Source organism: Triturus cristatus, chromosome 4_1 (genome assembly GCF_964204655.1).
Source record: "Triturus cristatus chromosome 4_1, aTriCri1.1, whole genome shotgun sequence".
Taxonomy (NCBI): Eukaryota; Metazoa; Chordata; class Amphibia; order Caudata; family Salamandridae; genus Triturus; species Triturus cristatus.
In genome coordinates, this window is record NC_140585.1 from 1235773089 (window position 1) to 1235786946 (window position 13858).

At 45.9% G+C, this 13858-nt stretch overlaps 1 protein-coding gene across 1 annotated transcript in view; it reads right to left on the reverse strand.

Annotated features, from left to right (window-relative positions):
- Positions 1-12996, reverse strand: part of SPRYD3 (SPRY domain containing 3) — a 324679-nt gene extending 311683 nt beyond the window's left edge. Inside the window, exon 1 of the mRNA XM_085654647.1 lies at positions 12978-12996. The gene's annotated coding sequence lies outside the window, so the exon portion shown is untranslated. The remainder of the gene's footprint in view (positions 1-12977) is intronic.
- Between the last annotated feature and the right edge of the window lie 862 nt (positions 12997-13858).

Here is a 13858-nt window from a genome sequence, read left to right on the forward strand (position 1 = left end):
CTGTGCTTGCTGCCTTTATTTGATAAAAATGAGTTCAGGACTTTGAATCCGAGTGGTTGTGATAGCTCAAGAACTTGGAAATGCATTGATGCTATTGGGGTGAATCGACTAGTGCCCAAGATAGGACAGTTGATGCAGTGTGCCAGACTGTCACATGGGACTTCTTTTGAACTCCCATATGCAGAAACGAAAAAGTTATCTACCTTTGGGAACCTTTGTTTGTTCCTTCGAAAAACTGATCATGATAGAGGATTTTAAAAGAGATAGCTGGTCTGGAAGGCAGAGAAATGCTGACAAGGCAGCAATGTATCCCTTGTCTGCGCCCACTTCTCAAAATTGCAGGCCAACAATAGGGAAACCAAAGGACGTCTGAAAGGTGCACCGTCAAGCTGTCTATATTCTGCTCTGGACACCAAGGGCCAGATGTACTAATATTAGGAATACCCATTTCCTAATTGCGAATAACTCCAAATCGCATTGAGGAAATTGGTATTCCTAATGTATGAAACTCTTGAGTTTTATTAGCGATTTCTAATGGGTCGTCAATAGACCGACCTCATGCATATTAATGAGGTAGGTCAATTTTGCGACCCATTAGGAATCAAAGTCAGTGTAGGGCTGGTGGCGAGCTCGGGTATGCAGACCACCATGTCTGTGATTGCTTTCAAATAAAGAAATATTTTTTGTATTAAATTTACCCAGGGTTTGTGGATTCCCCTGAAGGGGACTGAGAAAATAGGCAAAATATAGCAACGTTTTGAGTTTTTGGAAAAGGAACAGGAAAAATGTGCTATAGATAAAAGTGTCTGTTTTTTTTTAACCTATAAATGGTATCCACAAACAGGTTACTGTACTAAAGTCACCACCTTCCCAGCTTTCAGTAACAAGCAGAGCTGATCAGAAAACCTAATTTTGTAGCAAAGTTTTGGCATTTTTCTAAGAGGTAGCCTATTTTCCCTATTTTTGTGCTCTCACCCTACTTCCAGTTTGTGGTAGAAACCAGTGTGAAGCCCATGGGTGATCTAGAAAAGGTATAGAGTTCTAAAGAGTAGATACAATTCCAACTTTAACAAGGGGTCATATGTGTAGATCCCTCAAGGTTTTCCCAAGGAAAATAACTGTTGAAATAAAGAAATATTGAAAATGATTAGGAAAATGCAGGCATCTGTGACAGCATTTTTATCCGTACCTTTTTTAAATGATGGGCGATTTACAAAAGCAATATACCATTTTGTCTGCTAGACTCTTCTGGTTGGGGGATATACAGGTTTTGTAGGCTTTCTATGAACCTAAGGTATCCAGAGCCAACAACTCAGATGCACTGTACAATGGTTTTGTATGGAGTATCAATTATAGACCAATTCATATAGTGAAATAGGTTGAGTGAAAAATGGGTGTGTAGGAAACCTCTGTACTTCTGAAATGGGTAAAATATATGGAGTTTACGAGCAGTGGTTCTTTGTAAATCTCTGAATTTGTAGGTACCTGTACTAGCGTATTATTTAAAGTTTTTTTTCCGAAATGACAATTTTTTAATACATTGGCTTATATTTGAAGGGCACAAATGCAGAAAAACCCAATGGTAATAACAAATATTCGACTATTCTATGCTTTCACAAGTGTCCCGATAAAAATGGTACCTCACTTCTTTGGGTAGGCCTACTGCCCGCAACAAGGAACAGCCCAAAACGAAACATGGAACGTGGGTAACTCTAGATTTTGGACCCTAGCTCAGCCGACACCCAGAGAAACCTAGCCAACTATACATTTTTTAAAACTAGAGACCTAGGGGTATCCAGGGTGCGCTGACTTGTGTGGCTCTCACCATATTTTTTTTTTACCCAGAATCTCTTGCAAACCTCAATCTTTGAATAGAAAAACACATTTTCCTCACATTTCTGTGATGGATGGTTCTGGAATCTGCAGGGAACCCCAAACTACCATCCACCTGGCTTTCCCCCAAGTCCCAGATAAAAATGGTACCTCACTTGTGTGGGTAAGTCTAGTGCCCCAGACAGGGAAGGGCCCAAAACCTATTGTGGAGACGTCATAATTATCTATGATGAAATTACCTGTTTTTGCCAGAGGGGGACCTGCATTTTTGGTACCTGGATCGGTGGCCGTCTAGGGAAACCTACCAAACGCAGACATTTCTGAAAACTAGACACCTAGGGGAGTTCAGGGAGGTATGGTTTTTATTGATCCCCCAATGTTTTCTAACCCAGTATCTCCTGCAAACCTCAAATTTAGCTAACAAAACCACATTGTCCTCACATTTCTGTGTGGGAAAGTTGTGGGACCACCAGGCCAGCGCAAACTTCCGACCACCCAGCGTTCCCCTCGGTCATTTGATAAAAAGTATACCTCACTTGCGTGGAAGGACCAAGTGCCTGTCACAGGGAAGGCCCACAAACGAGAAGAGATTGAGGAGGAACCAAAGCGGGTCCAAAAGGGCAGTTTTTTTTCATATACGTTATTAGGCTGACTCTGCTTCGGGCACTGTGAGACCGGCCTCGTGGCGTGGGCCCTCCCGACCAGCAAGACACACTACAAACACGCCGAACCTCGTGGGCACGGCCTTTCGGCTTCCGTGGACCAACATCCCGAGGGCCGAACAGATCCCCAGCACGCATGCCCGGCCGAGGGAGAACGACACCCCCCCCAAACCCGACCGAGAGGCGCCGACTCTGTCACACCTCTGGTCTCTTCCCCGAGGGAGGTTTCAATCAGCCACCAGGCCCCCGGTGAGCGGGCGCCTCTCCTACTGGGCGTCTGGAGTCCCTCCCGGACACATCTGAATAGATCAAGGGGCTGAGCGACAGGAAACCCCGACACACCGCCCCCAGGCACCAGACCCCTCTCCGCGAGGACCCCGGACTTCAAAGAGTAAGGGGAGTATAACAAGGGGTGCTGAAGGGACGAGAGGCAGAGAAGACCTGGACTGACGAGAGCCTGCTGACCTGGTCGCGGCTCGATCGCTCACCGAACAGAAGATCGCTATCCGAACTCTGAAACCACCTGAGCCCTGCGGACGCTGTCGCGGCTCCCCAAACTCTGAAACCATCTGAGCCCTGCTGACGCCGTCGCGGCTCCCCGAACCCTGAGACCATCTGAGCCCTGCTGACGCCGTCGCGGCTCCCCGAACTCTGATCCATCTGAGCCCTGCTGACGCCGTCGCGGCTCCCTGAACTAAGACCCTCCGGTGCCTGCTGAGTGACTCGCGGCCCGTTCCTCCAAGAAGATCGGTAGAGATCGCCGAGAGAAGCAACATCCCCTCAGCTCGAGGATTGAGAGCTGGGCGCCGGATAACTCGCAGAGACACTGATTCAAAGACTGTCCCGCTACCCCCTTCTTCCCTCATCACAAGATCGCTGCCGCTTGTGGCATTTACTTTGGTACCATTACCGGATCATAAAGATCCCTGACAACTACCGATAAAGACTTCTTACCTTATAAACGACCTACTGTGTGGTGTCCCTCTATCCGAAGAGAGAGTAAGCGCAGCGCGTGCGATCCTAGGTGCGAGACCCTGCCAGGCAGGGCCTCTCTGCTCTTGCTCGGCCTAATTCTGGGAAAGGTGGGCCCCAGGGTGGACGGAAGCACACTCCGCAGCCTCCCCGGGAACCGCTTTCCAACAGGCACCCACACAAGTGAAGTATCATTTTTATCGGGAGATCAAGGGGAAGGCTGAGTAGGGGCAAAATTGTGCCAGTGCGGCGATCCTATACAGAAATGTGAAGAACATTAATTTTTTTAGCTACATTTGAGGTTTGCAGAGAATTCACATTGGGACATCCACGGACTCCCCCGAGTGTCTAGTTGTCAGAAATGTCTGGGTTTGGTAGGTTTCTCCAGATGGCTGCCAAGCCCGTGATAAAAAAATACACGTGTGATAGACAATTTTGATGTCTCCACAAAACGGTTTGGGCCCTACCTTATCGTGGGCTCTTGGCCCACCCACAAAAGTGAGGCAGCATTTTTATTGGAATACCTGGAGGAACGCTGGGTGGTAGAAAATGTGTGCCAGCCTGTGATCCCACAACCTTCCCACACTGAAATTTGAGGACAATTAGATTTCTTTAGGTAAATTTCAGGTTTGCAGGGGATTCTGGGAAAGAAAACATTGGAGGATCCACACAAGCCACACCTCCCTGGACTGCCCCAGGTGTCTAGTTTTCAGAAATGTCTGCGATTGATTGGTTTCCATAGATGGCTGCCGAGCACAGGTCCAAAAATGCAGGTGCCGTCCTTGCAGAAACAGGTAGTTTAGTGATAGATCATTTTAAGCCTCCAGAATACTTTTTGGGTCCTTCCCTGGCGCAGGCACTTGGCTCACCCACACAAAATAGGCACTGGTTTCCTTGGTGGAATGCTGGGTGGTAGGACATTTTTGGTTGCCTGCAGATTCCAAGACTTTTCCTCACAGAAATGCAAGGAAGTGGGGTTTTAGGCAAAGGTTGTACTTTGCAGGAGATTCTGGGTCAAATAACCTGGTGAGAGCCAAGCAAGTCATGCATCCCTGTACTCCCATGGCTGTCTAGTATTAAAAAATGTGCAGGTTTGCACGGTGACAGCTGAGCTAGGGCTCAAAATCCACAGTGTAGGAAGGTGGAATCTGACTATATGGTTGCCCCCAACTTTTTGCCTGGTATTTGAATGGTTTTTGGCTAGTCTGGCTGGGATCCTGCTATCCAGGACCCCAGCCTATCTGCTTCCTCCCTAAAACTGATTTGAGTACCCTAGGTACATTCCAATTGGATACTGAGGATACCCTGTCAGCCCTTGTAGATGGTACCCTAAGTACCCAGGGCATGGGTCCCTCAGAGGCCTACCAGGGCTGCAGCACTTATTGTGCCACCTTGGGACAGCCATATCAAATGACACCACCAGATCACTACTGTAGTCTGGGTAAGGTGGTGCTGGCACCCCCTTACAGGGATACAGGTACCCTGTATCCCACCTATGTACAACACATGTATTCTCATTGGTCACCCCTCAAGCAGGCCTTTGCTAATCCTACAAGGCAGGGTGCTGAGATATGTGTGAGGGGGGACCCCTACCTGAGTAGGGCCCCTCTGCAACCCTCGTAAAACCATTGCTGGGTTGTTTGTAGTGTAGCCATACCATATACTCTTAACCGCATTATAAGTATATAGCGTTAGCGTGATAACTTGAGAATGGCTACACAGAACCATATCGTGTTTGGTGTCAAACATGTAGGAATCATATCCCCAGTCCAGTCATGGGCATGAGGGCATGATTCCCCCCTGCTAGAGGGGCGATATGGGAAAAGCGGCAGAATTTAGACACCATTTTAAAAGTGCACACGTATCACAAAATGGATGCTACTCGCCACCCACACGACTCTGGCTGCCTGTTGCTGGGGAAAATCCCAGCCTCTGTAGCTGAACAATAGGGATCCTGTTGCAAGGAGGTGCCAGCACCTTCCCAGACAGGCTATGTGGATTGGAACTGGGTGGGTGCACCATGGGATACCTTTCAGAGTTGCACGTAGGCTGCTACAGCGCCTACATTCTGCATACACCGCCTGGAACCGGTTCAGGGGCATCCTGCCCCTCGCCCAGGTGGGAAACACACAAAGGGGAGAGGGTGTAGCCACCCTTTCCCGCCTCAACTACCATTGGTGGACACTGATCTGGACACTCCCCTAATCTTGTGGATAAAGGTGAATAACGTGTCCCCGGAGAATCAGATTAATCTTGGACTTCACAGACTTGACCTTCGACGAGCTGCTGCCCAGCTGACTGAAGAAATCTCCCTTGGGGTAAAGGAGTTACCCCCCTGCTTGGCAGGCACCTGAAACACTGCAAGTGACCCGGTTCGAACTTCGCTGCTCCTTCGGACATCGACGACTCCTCTCAACCTTGAGGTGGGTTTCCTAGCATCCCAGAGGCCAGTGAGCGTGTCCAGCTAGTCTGAGCACCGTGGACCGCGTGGGTGCCGAGATCCCTGATACCCCAGGACACCGGCCACCTCTTGCGTAGCACACGACCCTGACCAGTGGGGAAGTTGTGCTTTGGCCCAATATTGAGCCAACCTCTCAGCAGCAACTCCGGTGGTCCGTGGGCACCCTTTTACGCACTCCAAATTGCTGCCTTCCACGGTCCATTGTCTCTCGACTTGTGGACCCTGGCGGAGGACAATCCTTACTTTTAAGAGTTCCCCTGATTGCTCCAGGCCTGCTCTACTGTCTCCTCGAAGGAGACCTCTCACAGACCTCGTGGGTCTGCACCAGTAGCTGATTTGTTCATCTTGCATGGATTGCGGTTGCCAAGGCTTAGTGGATCCAATCCGGACACTAACACCGCAGCGACCCTCATCCGATGTGGGACAGTCGCCCTCCAGAAGCTGGCCTTCCTTGAAGCCTCCCGGAGCCCGTGGCTGCAGATCCAAGCTACACCTTTTCCACTTGAAGCACCCGACATTGAAGGGCACTTTTCCTTGAGCCCCCTGGTCACTGTGCCGTGACCCAGACTCTGTCCCCTCTGCTTTCAGGTTCTTCTCTACAAGATCTACAACTTCAATCTTCACTGCATCATCAACGCTTTTGGCTAGCAGCAGTTTTGTACATTTTCCCATTGAAAATCAGCCCGCGACCCGACATCGAAAACGACCTATGCACCCGGCTTCCCTGGGGCAGGTAACAGTGGTACCTCGGTACTCTCGTGGTAGTGGGCTCCTCAAAAGCTTAACCCTAAGTTTTTAACTTTGAACTCCTGCTAGAAGTGTCTTTAATCTGTATAAATAAAACCGCGACATTCTCCATAGGCTTTAATAGAGATCCCGATAGCAGCTATTTCCACTGCACGCACCTCCCGTGGGTCCCCTTCCTCATAACCTGGGGTGGATTCTTAAGGGGCCAGCGATCCTAAATGCCCTAGGCATTGTCTGTAGAATTGTCGTGGTTCTTATACCACTTTTTTAATATATGGTTTGGTCCCCCCCGGGGCCCTGTGATTCCAGTGCTATTTAATGTATCTATAAATGCTTGTTTGAATTGTAACTTTACCTCTAGCCTCATAAAGAGACTTGTGGGATTCTGTTTAGAATAAATACATATATTTTATATATATACCTGTGTGGACTACTCTTTCATTTGGTCATTCAAGAGGTTATCTATGGTAAAACAATAAGCTTAACACTCCTTCAAGACTTAGCCTGAAGGCTGCTCTCCACAGCTACCACTAGGATAGCTTTCTTTAAAGGGTGTCTTTTAAACCTATCACCTTAAGAGTCGAATTGGACTGGTGCAAGGTGGCCACTATAACTAGTGACCAGCATATGCCAGGCCAACTTCTCACACACAGCTACACATAATGACAAAAAAACAAGGAGTTCTTACTAAGGGTCATCTTACTGCCACAGGTATAAATCTGGTACTAATTTGTTAAAGTTAATCCACAACTTACACTAGTTGGTTTTAGCACCTCCAGAAATGCTGACCTCAAAGCACAACTACTCATCAAAGCATCTAAATATTGAAATCAAGCCTTCTTAAGGTAAGCCATAAGCCACTTCAAGGCACCAGCCGCTTTGTGGTCCATTCACACGCCATTCATACACCACAGGACTGATCAGTTTGACTACATTTTACCACCTGTCAAATAAATGCCTCCTTCTTACTGAACATTACTCAACACATGCCTAGTGAACCTTTACTAATGGCTCTCATGACAGCCACATGAGGCTCAGGAAGACATCTTTCATGCACCTTTAGTGCTCTCACTGTGATAAATCCAACTCCTTCTAGTTTGTGGATGCAAGTAGGGGTGTCTGAGTGTTCCCCAAGCCTATTCCTCGACCTAAGCAAACATATCTACCTTTGAAACTAAGGAAAACATGCTGGGGAATTTTCCAAAGTTTCCTAAAGAGAACATCATAAACTATGAGGAATGGTAGTTTTTGAAACACAGAGTAGTCCGTGAGAACGTAGCATACGTCCCATCCTCTGTTATGTGCAGTGCTGTGACTGTAATGCACTCATCATATGGCAAACTGAACATCTACTAAGTTCTGACGGAGGATGAACATGACAAGCAGGTCAAGCATTTTTACCCATACGCGCCATAGTTAGTCACTATTGGGCAATAACGACACCCATGAGTTTGAACCCATAGGTGAAGATGAAGTCATAGCATATGTATCTGTACTACCTTTACAATCTGCCTTCTACTTATGCAATATTCTTGGGAAAGCACATCTACCACAAGCTTTCTTTTCTTAACTGTTCATGTCTCTGTCCTCATCAGAGTCCTGACTAATTCTGTATAATTGCAAAATGAACCTACACTAATGACTTCCATCCCTAGCTACTTGAAGCTCAAGAAAACATGCCTTTCATACACCATCAGCGCACTTACTGTGCTAAATCCAACTACTTTCAGTTTATGGATGCTAGTTGGGGGTGTTCAAGTATGCCTTACTCTGAGAGCTCGTTCCTCGAACTGAGCAAGCATATCTACCATTGAAACTGAGGAAAACATGCTGGGGAATACTGACTAAGTTCCCTTAAGTAATGAGCCAAACAAATGTCCTTTGGGACTCATTCACCAACATTTCTACTTTTGTTTTTAAAGTGTAAAAACTCAGGGCCCGATTCACAGAACTAACTTAAGACAAAATCCTAAACTTACTACCATTTTGGTATTCACAGAAGGCACTTACTCATTTTGGTATTCACAGAAGGCACTTACTCATTTCGGTATTCACAGAAGTTAGGAGTCCTAACTTTAGGACTCCTAAATGCCTTCTGTGAATACCGAAAGTCTTAAAATTAGGATTTTTCTCAGTTTAGTAGTGGTATAGTTAGGACTCCTAACTTTAGGACTCCTAAATGCCTTCTGTGAATACCGAAAGTCCTAAAAATAGGATTTTTCTCAATTTAGTAGTCCTAATTCTAACCTTAGGACTACTAAATTGAGAAAAATCCCAATTTTAAGACTTTCGGTATTCACAGAAGGCATTTAGGAGTCCTAAAGTTAGGAGTCCTAACTATACTACTACTAAACTGAGAAAAATCCTAATTTTAAGACTTTTGGTATTCACAGAAGGCATTTAGGAGTCCTAAAGTTAGGACTCCTAAACTTAGGACTACTAAATTGAGAAAAATCCTAATTTTAAGACTTTCGGTATTCACAGAAGGCATTTAGGAGTCCTAAAGTTAGGAGTCCTAACTATACTACTACTAAACTGAGAAAAATCCTAATTTTAAGACTTTCGGTATTCACAGAAGGCATTTAGGAGTCCTAAAGTTAGGACTCCTAACTTCTGTGAATACCGAAATGAGTAAGTGCCTTCTGTGAATACCAAAATGAGTAAGTGCCTTCTGTGAATACCAAAATGGTAGTAAGTTTAGGATTTTGTCTTAAGTTAGTTCTGTGAATCGGGCCCTCAGTGACTAACTTGTATCACAAGCAATACTAAAGATGTAAAAAATAGTCATCATATGTGATATGGTGTCCTGTACCCTTTTTCAATAACATTGGTTATGACAAAAGTTACTAATTGATTTTCCACACTTTTTAAAACAAGTCTAAGTGCCGGTGAATAAGTTCCATGGGACATTTATTTGACTTATTACACTTACTCTTGTTCTCGTGGGCAATCGCGCTAGTCCTTGTGTTGTATACATAAGTTACCTATAAAGCATTTCACAATCTAGTCAAGCCTTTAAAATGTTGCCACACAGGGTACTCCTTGGCAGCGTGGCTTATGTTCCATCCACCATTATGTGCAGTCTGAGGACTATAATGAACTTGTCAATCGGGGAAAAGAACATCAACCACGTTTTGATGGTGGATGAAGGTGTCGAAAAGGCCATAAGGATCTGTATGATTTCCTCAAGTAGAGGCGCAAAAACTCTACAGCTGCTGACCTAGTGAACTAGTGGCCTATGGAAGGTCCAGAGGGTCAAATTGGGTGAATATCTATCTCCATCCCTACCTGTGCAATGTGGGGTCCCTCAGGGGTCAGCCTTAAGTCCTACCCTTTTTAACATCTATGTGACCCCACTTGCCAGGCTAATAAGATCTTATGGGATGGAGGTGGTATCATACGCTGATGATACCCAGATTATGGTGTCCCTCTCCCACTCGGGCAGTACCTCCGCTCTCAGCTTTAGGAACTGCATGGAGGCAGTTTCTCAGTGGATGATCTATAATTCACTAAAGCCCAACGGGGAAAAAACCGAGATCCTTATTTTTGGTGGAAACAGGGACATTTGGTCCGCTGAGTGGCGGTCCCCTTCTCTGGGAGTGTGCCCTGTACCTACGGACTTGGCTCGTAATCTGGGAGTTATGATCGATCCCGTTCTCTCCATGTCTCAGCAGGTTAATAGGACGGTTGCCACCTGCTGGGGCATTATCAAGATCCTTAGGAAAATTAGACATTATTTGGTTCCGCATGCTCGCAAACAGATTGTTGTTGCATTGGTCGCCTCACGGCTTGATTACTGCAATGCTCTCTATGCCCGCATAAATAAGGGCCTTGTGCAACGTTTGCAAACAGCCCAGAATGCGGCAGCCAAATTTGTGCTTAATGCTCCTAGGTTTTTTTCCGCTACTGCTGCTAGGAAGAGTTTGCATTGGCTTCTGATTCAAGACAGGATTGTTTTTAAGATTCTTTGCATGACCTACGGGGCTTTATCTGGCGATGGGGCTGAGGGGGTGAAGGACTTGTTGGTACCTTATGTCCCTGGCAGAGACCTTCGATCTCTGAGAAAGAACCTGTTGTCTGTTCCCCGCTTTCGAAGAGTTAAATGGGGAGGGAGGGCCTTTTCGTCTCTAGCCCCAAAACTGTGGAATACCCTCCCCACTGAAATCAAAACTCAATATACTGTCCTTACGTTTAGGAAGGCATTAAAGACATGGCTCTTTGCCAAGGCTTACCCGTAATTTGGTTCCTGGTCTGTTTTGATCTTTTTGGGTTAGGCGCCTTGATGCCTTTGGGCTAAGTAGCGCATTATAAGTCTTCTTTCATTCATTCATTCATTCATTCAAGGTAGGTATCCATGTACAGCCATTGAAAGGTTTACGTAAATGCAGCTTCACCTCAGTCAATTTCCTAATAGTTCATTTTTGTATGGTACATTGTAAAGCAATCAGGAAATCACAGGACTGGGTGAGATGGGCACTGGGGACAGTAAATACAACACTCCTGTCTCTTTCCGTACTTAAGCAGACTTTATGACAATGACATGGTCAAGCCTTTTTTGGTGTTGCACGAATGCGATTAGCCAAGTATTGCTCCTTCCGTCTTGCCACATCCTCCAGAGCATATTAACTGGTGGCTGCTACGTCTGTAGCAGTAAGACATTCAATGACTGACAACAGGAAGTCAAGGAAAAGCACAAGTCTTCCTGGGGTTGTCTGATGATAAACAACATACGCACTGTATTTTCTATCTCAATCAGGTGGTTAAACAGTTCCTTGTACCAAGTGCGAGTTTTACGACTTGCATTGTATGGCTGAAGAACCTGGTCATTCTTATCCACTCCACCCATGTACTTGTTGTGGTCAAGTACATAGGTGGGCTTGTGAACTTTGGCCATCCGACCCCAAACTGTGACATGAATCACACCTATCTGAGAACTTGACTGTGAGCCGTTCTTTGGAACACAATGCAGCTATGGGTTTTTTGGAGGTTCTTACAAACAAGCTCCTGCGTGAATTCTTTGCGGCGACAATGAACTGTACCGCAGGCCACAGTGTCAGCTTTGTACATTTCACTCAACCGCTCTAGTCCCACATAGAAATTGTCCACATCAAGATTATAACCTTTGTGAAGGAGAGGCTGGACAAGCTACCATACAATCATCCTATGACTCCGAGCATGGGAGGGCAACCTATAGGGTTGAGAGTGGAGTCCTTCCCTGTATACACTCTCAAGCTATATACATAACCAGTTGAGCTCTCACAGAGCATGTACAGCGTGATGCCATAGAGAGCACTTTTGCGCGCAATGTACTGCCTGAACATTAGCCACCCTTTGTACAGGATCAAGGACTCATCAATATCTTTATTCTTTCCAAGAGTATAATCCTATGGAAACCTGGCAGACAAATGTTTCGCGACAGGCCGCATTTTAAACAACATATCCTGGACTGGATGGTCCAGGGGCAATGCTGCAGAATTGTCATTGAAATGAGGCATGCGCTGTAATAGCAAAAAATTATCTCTGCTCATGTATGGTGTGAAGAATGGGCGTTACCCAAATCGTACAAGTAGGACAGCAAAGTTGGTATATGCACTACCCCCCATTTTGAGCGTAAGGCCTAAACATTTCTTCAAATCCACTTGTGTGCCCTAGAATGAGGCCCGATAGTGCCTCCATGCTCCCTCAGAAATTGTTCGGCATGCAAATTTGTTTGCTGCACAATTTGCTCAAGGAAGTTAACATCCAAAAAGAGATGGATGTAGCCAATTGGCAAAAAATTGTCCCAATCGTCTTTACATCCAGCATCGCCAGTGAAAGGCAGAATTTGGGGCTGAACTGAATTGGGGGCTGCCAAGAGAGCACTCCATCTGTGCTTGCTGCCACACATGCCTGCTCTCTGGGTTGGTCTAGCCTGCTACTGTTGACCGGCTGCACAGACTGTGCTTGAGAGCGGACAGCATGACTGTCATCATTGTGTCCCTCAGAATTGCTGGAAGATGAGTCGTTAGATGAAACTGCACAGACTGAAAAATGACTTCCAGATTCTGCTCCATTGTCCTCTCCCTCAGATGCCGTCTCAGTATCCTGCTGTCTCAGTCTCTGATCCTGCCTCAGACCTGAACTCCAGAACCAGATTTAGGGCCTGGGCAGCAGCCATCCACTGAGACAAGATCTCTACTACTGGCTAAAGCCACCCGTCTAAAACACTATCCTACGTAGAAGGCAGATAGGTTGTTCAGAAACTGTTGGTGGGTGTGTATGTGAGTGATGTGTGCAACAGTAAATAACGTCAGTCAACTTACCTTGTCTTCTTCCCTAAATCAGCAGGTTCTCCAGAGACACTAAAAACAAAACAACAAAAAAACAGTATTACTTCACCTTGCCACATATCCAACATCACAGCCTTTGGCACTGGTGGCGCCCAGTGCGACAATCATTTTTGGTGCTCTCCTCCCATGCCCTGCTGCTTGGATTCCCTCACTACTGCCTAGCAGAAGCGCCCCTTATCTCTTGATAGCCTTTCTCTCACATACATTTAATTTTTTTTAAGCTCTTGTAATGGCTGGATTTACAAATCCACTCAAATATCTACATAAAATATAGATTTGTTCTTAGCAGCAGGCATATTAACCCTCTGCGCTACTTTATGGCATGACAAAACTGAAACTGGACAAATATCTCATCTCTCTAGCAGGAACATAATCACAAGATTTATCTTGACACTTTTATGTCGCCCAGCGTGACATTTTTATTGTTGCCTGAAAGATATATATATATATTCACTGAAAAAACCATAGGTAAAGAAGTAGGTGAAGGTGCCACCGCAGAGGAAGTACTCGGCTGAGCTGCCAATGATGTGCTCGGCTGAGCTGCTGCGGATGTGCTCAGCTGAGCTGCTTGAGAGTTTTCACTAGCAGCTCGAGCAAAAGACACAGGATGTTGTCCTTCAACGTGCCTTAACATCGTGTGAATACTAAAAGAGTATTTCTTATTAGCATTTCCACGTGATAAGGTCCGCTTACAAATAATGCAGGTGACTTTGGGAGCATTTACCTTCTTCTGCCCCTCAAGAAAAGTGAAAAACTGCCATATGAAAGACTCTTTCTGCTTCCTCTGTCTCTGTGGCACAAGAGTCTCCTGATCACTACTAGAAGATGGCTGCTGCTCTGCCATTGTATTTCAA